We start from the raw sequence: 22,728 nt of genomic DNA, 5'->3' as shown, positions 1-22,728 counted from the left end.
GCCGACATTACAGCACAGTTAAACTGCCATCAGAAGCACCCTGTTGCCTTTCAGCCACTTACACCTTTAATGTTTGATACCAGCATCTTTGTGTGCTCACTGATGAGCTCATTTTCCATAACTTTCACTAATTATCTCATTACTCATCTCCACCTCAGTTATTCTTTAGTAGTTCCACGATTTAGTTAAGCACTCTATCTGCTTTAAAAAAAAAAAAAAAAAAAAAAAAAAAAAAAAAAAAAAAGCTATGGATCCCAAAGATATATATTTAGCAGGGAAAATATTCTCTTCTCAGAAAGAAATGTATACTACGTAGTCTATGGTCTAATATATACAAAGAAAAGAAACGTTCACAATCATTTGAGCTGATGAATTCTCTTTCCAATGAACTGTGCACTTTCCAGCAGTCCCTGCTGGGCTAACAAGTAAAAACCTAATAGCATAGGTAGAAACCCCTAGGGTTGAGGTTGGTTTGCAGCAGAAATATCTTCTTCTTCCCACAGACAAAAAGCAGGAGTTGCCAGCGCCATCCTGAGAACACTTCCCAGAGCTGTGCTCCAGCCTGAACCAGGCCCCTTTGGGAAAAGACTGTGAGAGATCCATCCATATTTTCAGAACAAAAATCTCCGTTAAATTCAGTGCTTATCCCAGTCAGCTCCAAGAGTTGCACATACCTAACTTGACAGCCTCAATCAGTCAATAAACCAGGGTGCCACCGTCACACCTCTGTAATGATAATCGTGGAAAACGCAAAGAGCACCGGCCTCCCCACAAACCTGTGATAACCTCTGTGAAGTCCTGAAGAGTAAAACAGAAAAGTTGGAGCTCTTTTTTGCTACTTTTTAGTGTTTGACCGGGCTTCAACATTTGAACTTATTTTTCTTCTTTATGCAGCATTTCGCCACTGCTGTTTTGTTTCTTCTAAACAAAGAACAGCCCAGTTGCAGCTTGGGAACAGGCCAGGTTACTTCAGGGCTGCTTTTGGGTACTGCAAGAATATCTGTGCAACTCCTTAAATGTCCTGAATCTGCCGGTTCCACGACTTGAATACAAATAAATACCACGGGGAAAAAAAAGAAAATAAAAAAAACCAACAGGGGTAACAAATGCCTTCTCCAATAGCTTCTGCAGTTTTCAGAGGCTCTCTAAGAGCTTATGTAGTCCTGTGAGCATTCCAAACATGCCTGGTATTTATCATAATACGTCAGACTGGTATTTCATCCCACCCCATTTTCTGTCTATAACCTCAGAAAGGTATGAGAAAGCTCTCACAAAACTGCCACTAGAGAATATTTGCTCAGAAACATCGATCAGAACAGTTCATACCTATTTATGATAGCTGTTTTGAATCGTATCTCATGTAAAGAATATATATATACTTCGGCATGCTTGACCTTACATGTCTTCAGCTGATGTCTTATATAAATAACGTCAACACAAACTGGAACCTGCGAAATTCATGTTCTCTTCCACTGGTTCCCTCATCCAGCAGCCAGTTCCCAGAATTCAAATCTCATTATCTGTGGATATTTTATCACAGCAAGGGCCAGCAAAACAGCGCAATTAGGTCCAAAGCCTAGGAGTGCAGCATATAGAAGACAAAGGCATCTGATTTACTATTACAGCCTTACAAATGTTTTTCTCTGCAACCTTGGCAGACAAATCAAGGACTGAACCCAAGATCTCCAGCAGGGCTGTAGGAATAATTGATTTTTCAGTTCAGTAGCCAAACTGGAAAAGAAAATTGTTTACAATGACCCAAAATGTTTTTTAGCTGTTTTTCTCATTACAATGGAGCATCGGGTGAGGATGTGTTGCTTCTCCTTCCCCCAGCAGCCTGGCCCTGAGGATTTTCAGCCAATACATAGGTAGCTTGCGTTGAAGTCCCTGATTCCCCTCTCTGCCCACCCCCAGAAGAAGGGCTCTCACCATGATTTTATATCACATTTGGAAAGAATTTGCTCTCCTTCTCTCAGTGCTCTTGTTTCCATGGACTACTTCCCCACCCATGAGAAGAGAACCAGGTGTCCTCGCCCCAGCACACGAGACCTGTCCCAGCCACCAGGTGACTGCGTTGTGCTTGGCACTCAAGTGTTTGCATCAGGTGAATCATGAACATGAGGGCTGTCTGCCCCAGATGAAAACATGCAAATCAAATCCCCTTACACTGAACGTCTCCCATATTAAAACCCAGATTTCTATTGTCTGGGACCAAGGTCAGCAATGGACGTCTACAGAGAAGTGTAAGAGCAGGGAAAGCACGTACTTTGTACCTGTATATCTCTAAAATACTCTCACAGACTCCAGGAACTGCCTAACACTCTTTCTTTCTTATTTAGTAGTCTCTGAAGGCTACTTCTTCCAGTCTTAACTATGTCTGCGTGCGTCAGTTATTTGCAGAATTGCCATTAGCCACCAGCTCTGAGGGCAGCCTTCCTTCCCTGAACTTCGATGTAGCCACTGAAAAGAAAAACACACCAAAACCTTTCAAAATTTGACGAAAATTTCTGACTGCTTCCAGGTAATCAACAGTGACATTTTTCAGCTTTCGGAAAACCAGACAGCATATTTAGCTTAAACTGTACCTGTGCAGCTGGAGCTGCAGCAGACCCATCTCGTTGGTGGCTTGATCCAGAAGGGAATCCTGTTTGCAGTCACCAGCCAGTCCCTGGCACACGTGCGAGCATCAGCTTCCCAGGAACTATCACAAAAGCTGCCATCAGCGCAGAGCAAGGACGTTTTGCAGGCAGGCAGGCTGGTAAAAATGAGAATGAAGGTGCCATTAACGGGGGATGGCTTTTTCTTGCTGCAGTCAGATATGCTCACATCAACAGCTGAAACGCCTGCTCTTCGATGGGTGTTAGTCACATTGTTTAGCTGAATATAGCGAAAGATTAGTAAAAACTACAGAATAAAATTATCCCTGTTTTGAATTAGAAATACTGAAGATGTAAATTCTTCCTAATAATATATTTATTGAGAAATATAATTACCTAGGAAATAGAAATGTTTTGCAAAATGTTGGAATATGCTCATTCAATCATTGCCTTAAAACTAACTGGATTAGCAATCCCTAGTTTCCTTTTATAAACAAAGACATAAAATATCTTTAAAATCTTGCAGGAAATTCAAGAAAAATTATGCAATAAGGTATGAAAAAGTAAATCTCTGTTATGGTCATGGATACTTCCAAAAAACATGTGCATTTTAATTAATCCCATTATTTTTTACAGGATTACTTGCTTGTTTAAACTCAAAAGAAAGCAGTTTTCTGGATGGAAACAACATTTTGAGCTTCAAAGTATGTTTTCCATAATAACCAACACTGAAAAATACAAAACATTTATTGCTGCTTGGAAAGCTTGATTTGTTTTTCTCAGATATATATTTTCACAGCAGTGTCAGCAACTGATAACATTATGTACATAGCAAGTACTATGCTATGCAGGACATGAAATAATTATTCGTTTTATTGTAGGCTTATTGAGGTAGCTACATTTGAGTTTGAAGTTAATATGACAATCACGGAAACAGTATTTTAAGCTTTTATAACTTTAATATAATAGTTCCTTCCGTTTGTATATCTAAGATAATAGTAGGCTCCATATATTTAAAAAAAATAAAATAAAATAAAAACCTCGCTTCTGGCACTGAATTATACTAAGAGAAGAAGAAAAAAACATCAGTGTGGATTCCTTAATTTTTCTTATAATGGAATTCTTATCATTTACTTTCAAAGCTTAGTTTAAACTAAGATTTATTAGTCCCTTAACATTAATTACATTAATCATATCTGAAAGCATTCACCATCCTCTAGGTTCCTGCATTATCTTGCACAGAGACATTCAGCTCCAAAGCAAAACATTGACTCCAACATGGCCATTCACTAAACCAGAGTCATCTGAAAGCCTGTATGCTTCCTCATTCCAAAGGCTACTGCCCAAAGGCCCATCATTTTTGGAACGTCATATATGAGTTCATAGGAAGTATTTCCATGTGTTATTTTACCTTGCGGGTCAGGTTTTCTAAAAACTGTTATGGTTTCTCCTCTTAGTTGGACATGCCATTGCATCTGAATATTTATCAGCACTCGAGAGTTCAAGAACAATTAATACATCCTGAAGGAATAATGGGTATTTTCTTGAGTTCTCCTCATTTTTCTTTTTTTTTCCTCAGATTTACTAGGCTCAGTGCACTCCTTAATGCTCATTGCAACTTGATTAGCAAGAATTCTTAGTCAATCAAATAATTACTTGTACTTCATAAATATGTTTTCACAGATACAGAGGGTTTAATGATTACACCATGCCACTTGATAAAAGATTGTCCCAAGTAGGAAAGTGTAAGAGTTTAGGTAAATTGCACTGCAGATATTTGTGTGTTTGAAAAATTCTTCCTTTCTTTTGGTTCATCAGATGCCATAAAGACATTCAGGACTTAGACTGAAGGCTCAGTTTTTTCTTCAATGCCATATTCACAAAAACACACATGCACAACCCCACACAGCACAGATCAGTTAACTAGACTTTAAGATCTTGGTAGTTTGTGCATGCTGTGATATGCATGTGCTATATCTGTAATGCATAAAATTACTTCTGTGTAGGGGTTCAAATTATCAAATGAATTCATTGCATCTTCTTCCTAAAAGTAACACAAATCATGACACAATCATTATATGTCCAGCAGAACGAACAACTTTTCCAAGTTGTTTTTTTTTCCAAAACCTGTATATAACAGTCTAAAAAAAAATTCTAAGAGACGACATGCTATGAAACCAAGACTGTTATTTAAAACAACTATGAGTAGGTTTTATGTATATATATATACACACATATACATGCTTGTAAAAAAACTAACAACAAAAAAAAAGGCAAATGCTTTGCATTTATTTTTTCCTGGTAAATATGCTTCCCAGCACTACAAATACTGATAACAAACTAACATCTCCTGGTGTAATGAAAGGGAAACGTGTTCAAAGCTGCGGGAAAGTGGCAGCATCATGTATCAGGAAAAACATCTAATAGCATGGGTAACAACAACTACCTGGCCTGTCATCTGTAATTAGGCGCTGTGAATCATAGTACATGTTTTTCTTTGAGCTAAAGTGTGTACACTGTTTTTTCTTGTTGAACAACAAAAAGAAATCCCACCACTCGTGCGGTTTATACCTCACCAAGCAGCAGAGCTGTTTCTAGGGAGCAGACAGAGCGGGGGCATCGCTGCTGCTGGACGTGGGGCTCATGCTCTGGTCGGAGGGAGCAGCTTTCAGGGCAATCAGGCTGCCTTGTAAACTTTAAACCCCAGCAATCTCTGTGGGCTGCTCGGATCCTGTAGGATTATTTGGTAATCCCTCTGTATTTTTGTTTCTGCAAAGTCACCATCACAAGGGCATGAGGAGGAAGGGTGGAGAAACGCAGCCAGCCCTGACCCTGCACCCAGCCAGGTACCCCTGTGACGTGAGGTACAAATCAACATCAGGTCTGGGTGTGCAAAGAGCACCAGACCAGGCATCAGCATTGAATACTGAACTGTCAGCATTGCAACAAGATACCAGGAATGTCCTGGAGAAGCTGCTCACGTCCAGACATCAGCTCCGGGACACGCCACCGCCACCAGCCTCCTGCAGCCAGCCTGGCTCCCCTGAGGAGGAGAGGAAGGCTGCCTGCTAACAGTGAGGGAAAAAATACTGCTCCTTCAGCCTGCGAGGGAATCTGCATTTCCAACAGAGATTTTTTTTTCCTAGCCCTCCTTAAAGACAGTTTAAATTATTTGAAGATGCGCATATACCACCTCTACGGCAGCTCTATTGCAGCAACAAAAGCTGCAACTAATTTTGGGACAGCTCAAGAAAGTTGAAATGTATTTTAATGAAGAAACCAGCCTCTTCCCTTCAGGGCACTGCTTGGCAGAGACCAAAAACCCACAGATAACAGATGGTCAGCGATTTCATAATAACCTGGCAGGCCTGACACTACCTACTGGGACAGGATCTGTGGCAGAAAGATAAAAATGGCCCAGCATAATGATGGAAGAGGGCTGAACGTTCACAGGCACTTACAGAGCAACTAATTAGGTCTTACACTATCAACACACTTGAAAGTGAAGTCTGTTTGGACCCTAGGCAGACAGGCAGACCTACACAAACAAACAAATATCATTTAAGCATGTACCAGAAATTATTCAGACCTCACAGATTTGACAGCAGTAGGGACCAACAGCGTAAGCAGCATAAATAATATTCATATAAGGCTCAGAACAAAGCTAAAATAAAGCCAGGCATTCCTAATAATATGGCAGATTTTTAAAGCAATGCACAGAGTTTCTTTGCCTTTTAAGATAAGAAGTCAGAAACGACTGCCTGGCCATAAATGCAGAAAGCAATGGTGAAAAGAAGGAAAGGCAAGGCAGGCAAGCTGGGAAGCATACAAAACAGGAAGAAAGTAGACAAAGCAGCCAAACTGGAGTTAAAATAATGTGAGAATTGGAACAGTAATAAGTGCTATCAGTTTTGCAGAGGGCAAAATACATTTCCTTGCCCTAGCAGCTTAATTGTCTTCAGAAGCCTGCAAGCTCACCACGCACTCCCACTGCACCGAGCTGGGGCAGTGCAGCAGCAGCTGGGCTCCTCTGGGGGTCTCTGGTTATTTTTGGCTGCTCACCACGACTGCTGCATCATGCACAGCACAGATACATTTTTTGCCCCAACCTGAGACTTTCTCACATGTTCTGCATGGTGCCATGTTTCTCATCTTGAGCCCTTGGTAATCCTAGCCTTTGAGAGTGGTTGTTGTTTAAATTTTGCCATGGGGTACAGCACAGACCTCGTGTGTTAACACTTCAGCCAGAGCCAGGAAAGGTAGGGGCAGCTCTAACCCTGGCGTGCTCAGTGCCTGGGTAGGTGCAGTTATCAAGAAGCTTTTAGCTAACAATTAAGACATTTCAAGACCAGCCTCCTCTCAGTCAATACTCATTGCCCCATCTGGCTTTCCTGGGCTGCTGTGGGGTGCCAGCCCCCACCACAGATGTCCCGAGGAGCTGGGTGCTGTATCAGACCCTTGGCCACAGCCCCCAGCTCCCATGGAGGCTCTGCCACTGGTGTGGGAGCGAGTACGGGAGAGCTGGGAACCAGGCAATATCGGCAGACATGAATTAAATAACTGCGTGATGCAGTTTGAGAGTCCAAAACCACTCTCTGCAAAGTGGTGCTTAAATCACAGCCCTGCATCCTAGCAGCCGGGCTCGCCTCTGCTGGGGAGCTGCCTCTCCTCCTCTGTAATATAACAGACTAATGGCGAGAGCAGTTGCACAGAAGAGGGATGATAAAATAAAGCTGAGCCAACACTGAAGGAGAAATGTAATATTTATGAGACTACAGAGAGCGAAGATGGGAGCCTGGCTCCATACCAAGTTAGTACAGGACGCAGGGGTGGGGATGCTGGGGTGCTCCCCTCGAGGAGGGGCAGGAGGCTGAGAGCCACAGCCCAAGGACAGGACTGCGCCCACCTCTCCTGTCTGCACAGCAAGCACTGGGCTGATGCAGAATAACATCACGTGCACACATATTTGTATATTTTATACACATATCTAAATTACATATGGCTATAATTCAGGGAAAAAATTGTAAAAATATATTAATAAAATTATTTTATATATATATGCACCTATAAAAATTACATACTGCTTGGAACGAAGTGGCTGATCGTTGTGCTGCTGGTGTGTGGTCAATCCAGCACACCAGGCATCAGGGCCCAGCCCCAGATATGGAAACTTCCCAAGTCCTTTCCCTCGATGCCTGATGAAGAACTCGCTCCAGCACGCAGCAGGAGCCCTGGGCACAGCTGGCAGCAGGCACAAAACCCTCAGGAACTGAGAAATGGCACAGCAACCACGAGCCTCCAGCTCGGCACGTGCAGGAAGAACAAATGGCACACGCATGGCTCTGGCTGCTCCCTCCCACTTCCAAAGCGTGTTGTTGCAGCATTTAAGTGCTCAGAGCTCCTTTTCTTGGCATTTTCTTTTTCTTCTCCAGAAAATCATTGCTTCTCAGAGCCTGCACAAGAGAAAGAAAACAAGGCTAAATAGAAACTCAGAGTTTTCCCCTCCCATGGTCAATTAAAAAATAGTTGGAAAACAAAGTTTCAGTCCTACTGGACCTCAGCGTTGGAGGGTTCGTTTCCTCAGCTGCGAGGTTGGGCCTCAGAAATTGCTCATGAATCCCGAACTCCTACATTCAGCTTCACTCTTAGCCCTAAAAACAATTGCTCCTCTCCATTTTCGGTTCTTCGCCCAGGGCTCCTAAAACATCGTGTGGGGATTTGGGAGCCCCATTTGAAACAAATTGTTTTAATTAAAATAGTAATTTTCAGCCCCAAGAGATGTAAACTATTAAAGAGTTGCCAGGAGGGAGATACACTAATGGAGAGCAATGAGCAATTATAGGCAATCTGCTGCAGGTTCTCGGAGAAAAACACAGGGAAGCAGCGCAGCCACTTGCTGCCTGCCTATTTATCACTGCCGCCAGCATTTAACAGCATACAGGTTTTCCTTCAATAAAGGCTCAGCAAGTGCACTTCATTTTCTTATGTGTCATCAAGTCATTTTGATATAAGAGGGGAGATCAGCAAGGGAAATGGAAGGAACAAATCTCCTCTCTCTTAAATAGCTCTTCAGCACCTGAAACGATCGGCGTGCAGGGATGGTGGGAGGCAGACACGGCTGGGTTTGGTCATGGTGGTGAGCCCTCGGTCTCAGACAACCCCGTTGTCTCCCAGAAAGTCTGGGACAGACTTTTTTAGAAAGTCTGTGGCCACCCAGGCTCAAAAATTTGGCGGTTCAGGGCTCTGGTCACAGGGAGGGCCTGGGCCTGTGGCTGCCCCCTGAGGGTGGCAGAGACACCGCGTGTGTGAGGCGTGAGCAGAGGGATGGCCTGGTGAGTCTGGGGGCAGAGCTCCAGGTGGAACAGGGGTCTTTTTAGAAATAGCTGTATTTATGGAAGTTTCAAATCTCTAAGGGTAAATGTGGGGTTTCGCCATGCACAGACAGATGTTTGCAGGTCTACTTTCTCCTATAGGTGGATACATGCATGCATATACGCCCTGACCCACCTTAAAATTCCAGAATTTTATAGATTTTCCATACTCAGTTAATGTGAAGAAAAGCATCTTACTTTAGAAGCCAGGAAATCAAATTTCCACTTTTAAATGTCTTAATCTCTCCTGAAATAATCCAGGACAACCTATAGTGGGAATCAGAGTAAAAAATAAGTGAAAAGTAATTTTTAATATGTGGATTTTTAGTGTAGGAAACAACTTGGTTTAATAGCAAAAAAAGAAAGCATATTAGCAAGCTTTCTGAAAACAGTTTTTCAAAAGAAAAACTCCATCTTTTTTTTTTTTTTTTTTTACTGAAAATAACATGTTTTTCTACTCAGGAACCACAGAGCATCTGCCTCCGCCACCCACAGACACAGAGGAACATGTTACTCCGAGGAATATTTATTCATGTCAGCGCGGTGACCTACTAGAGATAACATCAAGATGAAAAGTATTATTCTTTTTTATAATTCCCTTCTCGCTTGATTCATACCTCATTAAATCAAGAGGAACGTTAACCATACATTGGAATGTGTTGCATGAGTCCCTTCATTTTATTTTATTTTTCCAAAATGCAGGCATTGTTTATTAACAATGTGTCATTTGATTCTTTTAAGTAAATAAACACCAGCAGATGACACCGTATTCACCTGTGGCTATATTATAATAATTACATAATATTAAGTAGAAATATGAAAGATAGAATTGCTGAAGAAATCGAGACTCTTAAAAGAGTTCCAGTGAAGGATGTTCAAACAGACATTCCAGAAGGGCAAATAGATAAATTAAATTTTCCCTTAGCAACCTCTGTGACAACTGGAGAATACTAAATGCAGAGCATAAGGGACGTGTTGCAGCTAAATGTTTTGCCTTATTTTTAATTTAAATGTAGTTATATAGATGAAGAGCCTGGAGGCATCAACCATTGCCAATCAAAGCTTACATAATGAGTAAGTCTTACAAATATAGTGAAATCACTACTGCCCAGAATTGCTTAAGTCATCTGAGGATGAATTTTTTCACTGTAAACATATACAAAGTCTTGTCTTTTTCTTTTTTCTTACCCCCCCACCTGCCCTTTTTTTGTGTGGGGGGGGGTACATGTATTTTCAAAAAACATGATATCTCTTTGGCAAAAAAAAAAAATCCTTTGAAGCAGTCCAAATATCTTTTGAAGTTAAAACTGAGGAGTAATTTTGTATTCATAGACCCATTTTACCTCCCCTTTCCTAAAAAAGAAAAAAAAAAGACATATAGCTTAGTGAAAAATTTATATAATGAAATAGGCTGACTCATCTCATGACATCAGAAGCATTCAAGCAAACAAAATTCCTCTAAAGAGAAAGTGTACGTATCTTTTTGTGTAATTCAAAGACACTGTGAACTGAAATACTGGAAAATCAACTTTAATTAGTTGAGATTAAGTGCTACAATCTGTAAATTAGAATACCGCAATGTACATAATAATGTGCATGATGCATTAATGGCCTGGTAAATAAATGATTGCTTTAAAGAGCTATCCTCACTTAGCAACCTAATAGATTTATTAAAACTACGTTCACGTTTCTTTGCAAAGTCACAAAGGCTATTAAAAACTCATGGAAGTGCCATACAATGCATTAGTAGCACAATTTTAAAACTCTTCTTTGCCTCTCTCCATTCCTATAAATACATTTCTCTCCTTGACAATCCTTCCTAAGGGTCAGAGATTTTCCCATGTACATCCTTCCAGAGCCCCAGAAAAACAAGAATGGCTGATCTTACTTGAAAACTAAAAGCTTTGAGGTAGTTCTCCACGGAACAATGAAAAATCCCACAGGTTCAAGAAAACAATTGGTAAATACAAGCTTCTTCTGCCATAAAATACAATTTGTTAAATACAAATGTTCGCTAATGGAAAATGTTTTACTGCTACGCATACAAGGCGGCTTGAACAGTAATACAAAGTCAATAACAAAGCAATAAAAGCAGCAACACACACACACAGTGGGGCAGGTATAAATAAAAGGCATGTTTTGCTATTTTTGTATGGAAGAATTGCATCATTTCTCTTTATCCATCTACAGTGCAGAACGTTACATTTGTACTCAAACTCTACTTGGCTCTGGCAAGTATCTCTTCTTATTCAATGATCTACCATTTTCTTCTACTCAAAAGTCCCTGCAATAGAGCAGCTAAAAATTTTTACCTGAGCTGTCTATTGGAAAAACGGTGACAGGATATATATTTTTTTAATGATTCCTCATTACTTTCATCACTTTTTATGTACACTTGATGTTTGGGAAGAAGGAGATAGTGATGGTCTTCCTGAAAAAAAAAAAAAGAAAGAAAAAATGCAAATATATCAGGTAACAGAAATGCTCATAAATCTGAATTTATATTGGAGGCAAAAGTAAACTCACAAAGATGATTTATTGCCTCTTACAATGAATGTGACTATTAGGTGCTTAGATTTTATTAACACAGGGAAAGAACATATTTTATGTTCAAATATTTAAGTACTCATAGAAAGTAAATGCAGAAATATTGTAAGTATTAAGCATTCAATTACTTCAAGCTATGTAAAAAAAAAAAAATAATTTAAAAAATACTTTTCTGCCTGTACAAAAATATATTGCCAAAAGAAATTTCTGCTTTATTGGCAAATCCAGTAAGTTTGTTGGCTTTATTCAGTCTAACTGATGACATGTATGTGCATTTCTCACAGCCTCGGATGGGACAGAAGTTGAGATTTGAAGCACTGACCACAGGAGAGCTTCAAATATTAATAATGGGTGACTTAAACAGAAGTGCAGAATATCAAAATACCCACTCCAAGCAATGGTTTTCTCCAAGACATAAGCAGTTCTTGCCTACCTGCATGCTAACCAACGCTCCTCACCAACAAAGACCCCATTCCCCACAGAAGCTTTTCATTAAAATACATTTCTGACACCTTGCAACAGCCCGTTTGGGAATGGGCTTTAGAACAGCCACACAATTTTGTGGCAAAACTGTGATTTCTGCATTGCCCATGTAACAGCCAACCAGAATCCAGAGTACCGGGTCATTCCGCAAAGAGGAGGAGGAAGATACGGAAAAGTAAGCGATCACCCGTGCCTTCCCCAAAATGAGTAGAAATGGCAGCTGAGACTTGACAGCTTGTACTAACACTGAAGATGAGAAATAAAGATTTGTTATGCTCACAAAGTCACTGCCATCAAAGGTTCGTTCCTTCCTAATGGATGCCAGGATGGCAGTGGAAGAGGAAAGTCGGTTTTAGACAACATGAGCTGCTTCAGCGAGTGTGTTAAAAATGAAATGAATAAAAATAGTCATAACATGCAAGCTCAGGCACTGCTCTGCAGAATGAGGTAGGAAATCCTACAAATGTACTCATTTAACGTCTCCCAGTTTTCAGGCTGCCACAACTGTCAGGACAGGAAGAGTTTTCTTATTTTACCTGTAGAGATCTGGTGCTGTAAAATTATTTTCATTTTAGCTCAATCCAAAAATAGTGTTAACAACAATAAAAATTCAGCTCCTCAAACTGTATTGATTTGTGAGATTATTGGGAGAGTAGTCTTGTTGTTTTTATGTTATTTGAATTGATCACTGGCTGCCTACTTAACTTAAATATCCAGCTACAATGCTACTTTATTTTTCAGAACTTCAATAACAAAAATGCTTTCATTTTGCAAATTATAGTCCTAAAACTGATAGTGCTATTTCAGACATGGTCATCTCTTGCTTAAATCAAGTCAAGTACATACCTTAAGGGCAAACCAGCATTTCTCATGTGACCCCTCAAAATCAGAATAATTCTCATTTAAATGGGAACATCGATCTCCTTTTATTTCAAAGATGTGTATGCCTGCACGTGACATGGTACAAGGCTATGACTTGGATTTTTTTGTAAACCCTCCCCCAAAGGGTTAGCAACAAATCACACTTCTTTCAGCCCAGCAATACGTGGGCAGATTTCCATTCCCAGGAGTCTGTATGAGAGACCCGGACATACTGTAAAGACTCCAGTGGAAGGCCACCAAGATCATCAAGGGACTGGAGCACCTTTCCTATGAGGAGAGGCTGAGAGAGCTGGGGATAAACCCCCCTGAGCCTCTTCTTCTCCAGGCTGAGCAGTCCTGGCTCTCTCAGAGCATATATACAACGACTACATTTAATTATTTCTGCATCTCATAGCCCTGCTAACAGACTTCTAGCCATGGGCTCAAGAGGAAAACATTTTTAATTGTGCAAGTTTAGCCCAACCGTGAGATAAACTATTGTAAAACTTGAAACAAAGCTTGAAATTATCAGGGACACTGCTGCTCGGTAATGAAAGCAGCTATGGAAATCCCCCCCCATTTCCCCCTCCCCTTATTTAAGTTTTGAAATATGACCTCAGAAACCCAAAATGGACTCAAGAATGTGGAAGATTTGAACACGGTCGCTGTCAGGTCTGCACCAAGAGGCTCACTTGCCCAGTAATGAGCCAATCCAAACCATCAGCAGACAACATCACTTTGTCAGGCTCACACAACAGATCAAAACTACTCAGATCAGATGTGAGAAGCATAGGAAAAATGGTACAACAGGTCTAATCCCCTTCCCATTACATTTCACAATGAATGGGGCATGCAACAGGCTGCCAGGCACCGTGCTGGCTGCTCACAAGCGTGGTGCTCTGCTGGAGGTGCTGCCTGGGTCTGGGCTTGTAGTTCAGAAATATGAACCTTCGGTTTTATGCTCACCTTCTTATTAAATGACAAAGGACACTTAACTCAGATTAATGCATGTTTATACATTTTAATTGTAGATTAAGGTGTTTCGTGGATACATAAGAAGCATCAGAAGCATATTAACTTATGTTAGTTTTAACAACAAAAAAAAGCTACTGCAGATTTGCAATTATTCTGCAATTAGATGGAAATTACTTTCCATGCTAATTGCTCTGACAGGTGCCTAATAGCTTCTCTAAATAGGGGTTGAAAATTTACCCATGGGTATTCTCAATTACTTTGCTTGACCACCTTTTACCTCTCCTTAAAGCAATGAAAATATTCAGCACCAACCAGAAGTTTCTGTTGTGCTGGGTCCTTCTCCCCCACAAACAGCTGTGCTCCTTCCCCTGCACCCACACATCTCCCATCCCTGCACCCCTCACCAGGGGAAGCCTTCCTGCCTCTGGTAGTGCTAAAAGCTTCCTAAAAGTCCCTAAAGGTTTTTCCAGGTTTGTTCCTGAAGGGACAATGGTGAAAAAAAATCAGTAGATATTTTTTTAAAGCAAAGAGGAGCCTTCACCACGGCTGGCACATGCTGCAGCCCTTCCTGCAATTGCACAAGCATCGGTAATGCTTAATGAAACGTCCCACACATACCCCAGGTACAAATGATCTCAGTCCAAGTACAGATAAACAAATAACAACCTATTCCTGCATGTTATTTATCTCCATTACTTCAAAGACTCTCCTTAATAGACAACCCCACAGTGAGAGGAAGGAATACTCTTGTATTTCTGAGGGGTCCTAGCCACTAATTTAAAAGACTGGTGGAGCTAATTGGCTGTAGAAATGATGATAAATCTGACACCGGTGGGAAAAGTCGCCAACACAGCTGATGTGTGTATGAAATGTGATTTCACCCCTTGACAGGTATCGCCATGGGTATGTCCGGGCCAGGACAGACCTGTTCCCCATCCTTCCTGCCAGAGCCACACGCTGCCTGCTCTGGGGGCTGGGGCTTGGGCAGGCCTCAGGACAGACTGCAAGGCTGAGACTTCAGACTACAGCAACAGCTTTTTTCCCGGCTGAAGGCAGAGTGCAATCAAAGGGGACAAAATGTGCGTGGTTTCCATGCCATCAGAGGGGGAGAACAGAAAGAAGTTGTAAATTTGTGACAAACGTTACAGGAGAGGCAGCAGCTAGCTATGGAGCCAAAGTTTCTCATCACTGCTCTTCAGTGAAAACCTTCCAATATTTGTTAAATTATTTTTTTTCCTGAGGACTTTACCACTACAGCCCTCTTCAAATTGAAATTTCCTTTATATACTGTAATATAACCCCCATATGTTTACCATAGCCTCATTGGGAAAATGTTTTCCCAACTTGTTTGCAAACACTATAATACTGAAAAACAAATGCCAACTCTTGCATTCAAATGAGAGCATTGCCTGTAAAATTGTGACCTTTGTTTTATATATAGACATTCACAGCTGTTAACCAAGATTATCTATACATCCCAAGGTGTATTTCATCTGAAATGCAAAGTTTTTCTTTATCGCACATATGGTTGGCTGGGAATGAGTTTGTTTCCCTGTGACTGAAAGCGATTTGCTTGACTTTCAGACATTTAAAGGTGATTTACGATCTCTGCATTCACATCATGGATAGATAAACAGAAGTACTATAACGTGTGTGACCATTATCCTCAACATCTGTTTTATGCTAAAAACAATTTTATATAAAATAAATTATATCTTAATTATTAGGACTGCCCTCACTTTATTTTTCTGTGGTGTTTAATTTCAATCTTTTGTATCTGGCTCTACAGATACATCAGTTGGTCACTTCAGAAGACACACTGGAACAAGTCCTCTGCATTACACATCACTTTTTTTTTTTTTTTTTTTTTTACATTAACCACTGTTCTCTTACAGCAAATGTTGATTTTATGGATAATTTGACCTGTGAAATTCAACGCAGTGCACATCTCCACTGCAATTAGGCAGGCGATAGTAGCTCGGTAGCACGCAGGCACTAATTTTAATGTAGCCATCTACTGTAGGAAGAGCAGGGAAGGTACAGCCACAGCCTTCTGAGTGTGTTGTGTGCTGAATTCTCTGCCATCGAGACCTCATCCCAAGAGGGAGCTTGCCCTGAGCAGCCCAGGCACCCGGTTGCACTCATGCACTGCACGCAGCCGGCCGGGAGTAGGGCAGGATAGATCATGCACCCACACCTCTCTGACCCAGTTCCTTAAACAGCAGAACAGTCACTGTACAGCAAGAATACTTGTAAAAAAATAATTGACCTCAACTTATTAACTTCTGGGGGGAGTTGGGTCAAGGGGATGTGGAGGGTAGCAGAAAAATGTCCTTGAATCTGTGACCCTGCCTGACTTCCTTGAAGCACATCTCATGTTTGAAGTAATTCAGACCTGCTTCAGTACATCTGTAATTATAATATCATTAATTATAGTGTTTTAAGAAAGCACTCAAGTGACATTTCTGGTGACACAAAATGTTTTTCTTTCCAGAACATACACACAGCAAAGAACATTACCCATATTCCACTAATTTGTGCAACTAAAGGTGTCAGAAAAGAAAACCATACCATGTCCTTTATTTTAAACATCCCTGAAATAAACAACTTTGTCCACCTCCAGTGTTTTGTTATTTGGAGAACTGCCTTGCTTTGCTGTTCTGTCTGGATGTATTCTTGCTATTTGGTCTTAACACTATGCAAATGTAACTGCACTACAGCTGCACAACTCAGTGCAATTGCACTGAGTTCAGAGCATTTTGTTTCCAATTTCCTCCTCACAGCCTTGTTTATGCTTTGGGTATTAGTATTCAGAAGTTGAGCAGTCTTGCCAAGCTTACTCCAGGGACTTCTAATGGCTCCGAAGCCTGCTCTTTGTTCCTACCACATTAATAGACGAGCTCTGCAAAGCAGTCGTTTATAGCTCGTCTTTGCCTCAACATTAACTAAAGATGCAGCTCAAAACTTTGCTTCCAGCCCAGCTCTCCTATAGACCAAAGTAGGTTATAGCTATTTAAAAAGCAGCTAACATGAACACTCTTGAAAACACTGCACAGCCCAACCCCAGATATTATCCCACCTCCCCTGGTGGGTTGTACAGATGACGCTACTTTGCACAGCGCTGCTACTGGAGCCTGCCTGGCAGAATTCAGCCTGTGCCTAAGGGACTGCAGTGCACACGCCATAAGCTTGCAAAGAGAAAATGAAGCACAAGAGCTGTTGGCTCTTGTGGTAGTGAAGTGATGGCAATGCAGCAGATGGGAGCTCTCACCACCCTGAGATGCTCGACACTGCTGGGCAGGGATGCTGCACGTCAGAGCTGGCTTCGCTCCTGCTGGGCAAGCTTGAAGAGTATTTTACTGCAACAACAAGCTTATGTTGGGCAACAACTGAAGTCTCCTTTTTAAAGTTCGTTGCAGTCTCATTTGTTCAGATATTTTGTCTGGACTCCAACGTCCATGACTGCTAACAGCGTTTCCTACTGCCTCTGTGGATGCTCAAGGAATTTAGCAAGTCCAGGGAAGCATCCAATTTCCAGATGAATCAAGTCTCCCTCCTCTCTCTTTCCTTTCCCTCCTGCTTTACAGTGTGGTTAATTGCTAAAGCTACCTGTCGATTTCCCAGGTTGCAAGTCAGCTTCAAAAGCTTCCAAAGACTTATTTTACTACTTCATCCATCATTTTGCATTTGTATCAGCAGTTCCACCTACATTTAAGCTGGTTTTCTCATGTTCTCTTTTAAAGTTGCTTTCAACAAGTGTAGCACTTCTATCACCATCTACTGAGCAGACAAATTGATGCAAGCATCCTTTGATTCACTAAGCAGCGCTGGAAGATCAAGAGCACAAAAGTTATCAGAAGAGGGAGGGGGGGGAAGGAGAAAGCTACGTCCTAGATTGTGCCATTCTTCATCTGAGAAAGTTAGCAGCAGCTGGAAATTCAACCTCTCGTGCACACCAAACCATTCATTCACTGTTTTGAAATGGAACAATATATGTCAAAAAAGGGAGAACCATAGCAATGAGATCTGCTTGAAATGTTCATTACTTTTGAAGAGTAATTTTGATGTTTTTCCATATGCCTCCCATATACAATAGTGTATTATTAATTAAAGCAAACAGTGTATTAAAAGTAAGAAGCACCATATGCACACATATTTCAATGCACACAAGAAATATCTTCTATATGAGAAAAAGCTCTGAAAGCTCTCATTTCATTTAGGCTTTGAATCTGAGAAAACCAAATGACTCTTCAGGCATCAACCAGCATTTTGCTTTTAGTCTCTCTTGCATGTATTTTTATACAGAGAAAAAAAAAAGAAATTAGATTTGTTTTGTAGCTTAACTGAGAGAGTAACCTAGTAAAAAGAAAACGAGATTATAGAAGTTCCTTGTTTGTTGTTTTGTTTTCAATGACATTGCAATGAGCTATCAGAAAAAGCAAGAATAGAAATTCTGCAGTTTGTGTTTTGTTTTTTTTTTTTCAGGAGGGGCTTCATTGCTGTACCTGTAATGCTACTGTACCTGATTCTCTGTTAAAATAAGAATAACTACTGGACACGATGCATGTGGAACTGGAGGAGGCTGAAGGTGTAACACTCAGCAGCTGTGGCCTATATGTACACACGGTCTGCCCAGCTTTGTCACCTGAGCAGCTTAAAATCTGTGAAGTATTTACTAGCCTATGGCTGTGTCTGACATTTTGTAGAAATCACACAGATTTATCCGGCAAGGATCTTCTTCTGATTGTCATATGTTCCTTCTCTCAGAAGATTAACACGCTTTTGTGAAGCTGGAAGCTTGTTATGAAAGACGAAGATACTTAACCTTCACTTGAACACAAACTGTCAAGCCAGTTTCCATGTCATTAAAAAAATAAATAAAAAAAATGCACTCCCTAAAATTTAATACTCTCATCGTAGCACTCATGTTTTCTAAAAAAAATAAAATTGATCAAGACCCACACAATGAATTCCTGCATGATATTCTGACATCATACGTGGCAGAGAGCATCACTCCAACAATTCCTACAGTCCCAGCATAGTGCCCAACGCATCTCAAGTGTATCTTTGTATATACATATGGGCTATATAAAATTACATGAAATGGACTATATTATATCATAAGGATTATGACTGATAACCAACTTGAAAATATGCCATCTATGACAGAGTATAGAAGTATTGACATGTACAGCAAATATCATCATTAAAAGACGTTGAAAGATAACTGCCTGTTTCTGTGCTTACAAAGAAATAAAGCTGAGAAAGAAGACTTCAGAAGTAGGAAAATCAGTTGTAACTCAAACTTATAGAAAGACAAAGCTTTAAATTGGATTTTGACAATGGTTAGGGATGAAGAACTGTCTTCAGTTCTCAGTCAAACTGGAAACTCTAGGATGCTCATAATCAGATTAAAAAAAAAAATCTAAACTTTCTGTGTAAATTTAACAGAAATAAGAATTAATTTGAAAAATAAACTCATGTCAGATGCAAATTAAACCAAAAACCTCAACGAGAAAATTAGAGGAGTTGAGGAACTAACTGTGATGCATTCAAACTTCTCATTTTGGTTAAGAAGAACAGTCCTGTAGGAGTCTCAGAGTAAATAACACAGTGAAGTATCATTACAGTAAAGCTAATTTAATGCTACAGTTCAGTATATCCAGTCTGACTATTGTAAATCTTCTTTTGTACTTCCTAATAGCTACTTAACTGAAAACAAGCAAAAAGGTGTTACTATCACATGTTCCAATAGCACCTAGAAACCTGCGGCACTGCAGGAACTTTTACTCAAACGTGACAAAAAGTTTCAGCATTGAAGAAGGAAAGATTTTCATCAATTCCACCACAGCCATTAAAAATACAATATTTTTGCTTCTCCCGATAAATACATATTAAAGCACTCCCGATCTAGAAAAAAATACCTTCTTAAAAATATATGGAATTACTTACACCTGCCTTCAGTTATTCAGGCACAACTGATAATTTCAGGGAAGAGGTTCAGTGACAGAGGCCAAACTATTACACAAGCACAGAAGTGGAATATAGATTTTATTGAAATGGTGTCTAAAAGCAGTTTCTGTGTAAGTACTGATAGACCTGAGGTTTTTCTAGAACATTATCCTTTCTTTGAAAGTAGCCTTTAGCCAACATGCATCACCATAAGAAGAAACGTGCAGGGTTATTTTCCCTGGGTGGCTTTCCCAGTTTTGCAGAAACGCAAAACTCTTTATCCTGCTGTTGTGGAAGTGAGTGTCCTCTGTCGCCCCCACCCTTCCATCCTACCTCTTTCTCAAATTACACAGCTTTATGCACAAAATACCTGGTGTGTTCCATGCCAAATCAAGCATTAGCACAGCACATTACTCCTCCATACACAACAGCAGGAGTGAGAGAAGTGTTTATATTTTCCAGAGCTCGCAAGCAATCCATTACCTGATTTTTTCCCTGTACAATTTGTCAAGTCTCTCAAATTAAGTTTTACATAAGGCTTTCAATTTTTGTACAGCAGACCAAACAGCTTGCCTGAAACATGGCTTTAATTAAAGTACTCCAGCATCTCATCTCTGCACATGCAAGGGTTCTTTCAGCAAAATATATAGGAGGGACTGGCCACAAGATCTGAGATAACGGTGACCTGCTGAAGGAAAAGAGTTACACAACCACCAGCAAGGAATGAAAAAGAAATGTAAAGCCAAGATACAAACATCAAAACTGAAATCCTTCTTCTCATGGGTTCATCTCTTAACCAATAAATTAATGAAACAGTCTATTACAAGCATGGCACTTTGCATACAGTAACTGCCTTTCCGACTGCTGAAAGATGGAACAACTTGGACTGTGACAGCAAATAAAGAGAGGATGATGCAGAACTGGCCCACTCCTGAGCAAGTCTCTGGACATCTACTTCAGGTACAGAAAGCCCCCGATATCAAAAAATAAAATAAAATATCCAATAACTTTAACAGATCGTACATAGACGTGCTCGGTGATAAGACAGCTGTCAGTACAATTTTTTGGAAGCATTCTTTGTACAGACTAGTTAGTAAGCACCTCAAACTATTAAAAATGATTAAGAAAAGCTCCACAGCAACCTTAGAGCAGATCTGAGCACTGCACCAGTCTCCCACCAGATGGGACGTGCTTTGGAGGCATCTAGCTCAGGCTGGAAAAAGGCTCTTCAGCAGCCAATCTGCATTTAAAGCAGCTCACATGTGCAACTCATGCAGAAAGCCAGGTGAAGCTATGTAACTAATTTCATCTGAGAAAGAAACAAAGGTATTCAATCAGAACCTCAGAATGTCATTTAAGTTTAAAAAAAAAAATACTCTAAATATCCAAACTTAAATTATCTGCAAGTAAAATGACATTTATCTCGGTTACAAAGAAGAGTTTTTTCCCATTAAAAGTAAGAACACAACATGAGTTTTGGTGAGAGAAAGTCCTTTGGCAACTGAGTGACAGGGCCAGAACAGAAAAACAGAGTGGCCGATTCTTCACCTTCCATCACTGAAAGCAGCAAAGGGTCTGGCCAGTCTTCAAGTCTTAAAAAACAACCATTTAAAAGATTTATCTGAGCAGTGCACTATAATTCAAAGCTGGAGAGTGTTAAGGGAAAGGCTATGAAAACATATTGAGGGATTAGAAAGTAGGACCACAGAGAAAGATCTGCAGAGGTCAGTCTGTTTAGTTTATCAAAGAGAAGGTGAAAGGGGAACTTTGATCAAAGTTTAAGAACCCAAAAGGATAATGAAAATCTGCTATAGCAAGCACTTCAATCTGGAGATGACTATATATCAATTTCCAGGGGCTACAAGTGGAAAAATGCCAGAATCACACAGGAAAAGAGAAGCTCTTGATCTAATGGTGTGGATAATTAATGACTGAAGAATATTACTGAAGGTTCTTACAGATGCTCTATTGCTGGAGGTCTTTAACTCAAGACTGAGTGTTTCTCTTCAAGGCATATCCCAGTTCAACGTGAGTTTTTGGACCTGAGTTATGTCAGAGAAATCCCACAGCCTAGGCTGTACACTGCTCAGACCAGATGAACCCAGATGCAAAATGTGATGGATCCCAAAACAAGACAAAAAGACAACTTTACATTAACGTTTGTTTTTTTTTCATGGACTTAGTACGGAGAAACACTCCAGTTACACGGTATTTCAATTAAAAAGTTATGGTTGACTGTGCCGAGCATGCGAGCTCCCTTGCCACTCCCCCGTGAGCCATATTACTCCCCTCTGAATAGATCCAGCCTTGCTGATAGAAGCATCTGGTGAGAAATTCACGTGGCTCAGAAGCCATCTCTGCTGTTTCCAGAGGGTCGGGGACCAGATCTGGTCCAACCCAAACAACAGAGATAATTACCCTGTTCGGAGACACGCGGGTTGCCAAAGCGCGCTCCTCTCCCAAGCAGAGGCTCTACCACCTGCTTCCTCGCCTTCTCCACCCCCAAAAACCACCTCTGCTGCACCAACGGGCTCGGCTGGCTGAGATGTGCTATGGTTTACTGAGCAACGCTCCCAGCGGTGGCTGCACAATTGGCCATCACCAGCTCCATTCAACTCAAATTGCATTGCGCTTAATTGATTCATTAAGGTAATCACTACTGTCATATCGTGTGCTCATTACAAACAACAACAAATTATTCAGAATGTTTTCCCTTCTGAGCAACTGTATCAAATATATTAATCAAAAGTTGGTTGGCTGTTTCAGTCGCTCATTATCCACATGCCATTTATATAATAAAAAGCAAATGAACAAAACAACTTGCCATCAGTCGGCTATTTCATTTTTCCCTAATGAGCTCTAAAATTTGTAAATTAAACAAGCAGTGGTGCTCCTGATTTATATGAGAAGGGTTTTGACCAAAATATATATTTCATCCATGG

General features: G+C 40.5%; 1 long non-coding RNA gene across 1 annotated transcript; it reads right to left on the bottom strand.

Moving 5' to 3' along the window:
- Positions 1-1,592: 1,592 nt before the first annotated feature.
- On the bottom strand, positions 1,593-21,601 carry LOC137859824 (uncharacterized). Its single transcript, XR_011098579.1, has 5 exons — positions 20,929-21,601; positions 11,281-11,399; positions 7,679-8,050; positions 2,586-2,755; positions 1,593-2,460 (listed from the first exon to the last, which is right to left on the bottom strand). It is a non-coding gene; the product is annotated as an uncharacterized lncRNA (long non-coding RNA).
- Between the last annotated feature and the right edge of the window lie 1,127 nt (positions 21,602-22,728).

The sequence above is a fragment of the Anas acuta genome, chromosome 7 (genome assembly GCF_963932015.1).
Source record: "Anas acuta chromosome 7, bAnaAcu1.1, whole genome shotgun sequence".
In the NCBI taxonomy this organism is placed as follows: Eukaryota; Metazoa; Chordata; class Aves; order Anseriformes; family Anatidae; genus Anas; species Anas acuta.
This window is presented reverse-complemented; position numbering and strand designations above follow the sequence as displayed.